Below are 735 nucleotides of genomic sequence, written 5' to 3' on the forward strand. Positions count from 1 at the left end.
TATATTATAAATATATTATATATAAATATATGTTATATTTATTATATAAATATATTATATATTATATATATATAGGCTGCCGGTGAGGACGTGAGGCACACGACACTGAGCCACTGAGAATTTCCCCCCCTGGGCAAGTCTGCGAGGCCAGGGCCCCTAGGGAAAAGAGCCTTTCCCAGATCTTAGGGCTCAGAAGCCTGCAGTGGTTTGGTAGGGATCAGGGAGGATGATGAGGTTGGGATGAGGAAGTGGTACCAATAGAAAGACAAACAAAACAAAACCAAATCAAACTTTCCCCTTTCCATCCCTGTCCTCCTCTTTGCAATCCCGTCTGGGTGGCTGAAGGCAGACCCCGACCAGAGCCATCCTTGCCGGCTTCTTTTGTCCTGCTCTGTGGGGAAACGAGTGAAGAAAAAAGCAGAAGGAAAGGCAAGTGAAATGGAGCCCTCTGTGAACAAGCACGACTAGGGTCACACACGGCAAAATTCCTAGCCTTACTCTGAGGAGTAGCCCTATTTCCATTCATAAAGGACCCACTTTATGGAAGATTCGGAGCTGGGAAATGGTCCTTCCTGCCTCAAGAATTTCAAAGACTTCCAGAGGAGGGTGTACAAAGATAGACAAGAAAGTGGCCAGTGCCCTGAAGATAGTCAGGGTATCCAGGGGAGTGTGAACCCCGAATATCTGAGACAGGTCTCAGTTAATTTAGAAAGTTTATGTTGTCGAGGTTGAGGA

The sequence above is a fragment of the Rhinopithecus bieti genome, unplaced genomic scaffold (assembly GCF_001698545.2).
Source record: "Rhinopithecus bieti isolate Rb0 unplaced genomic scaffold, ASM169854v2 scaffold_64503, whole genome shotgun sequence".
NCBI lineage: Eukaryota > Metazoa > Chordata > Mammalia > Primates > Cercopithecidae > Rhinopithecus > Rhinopithecus bieti.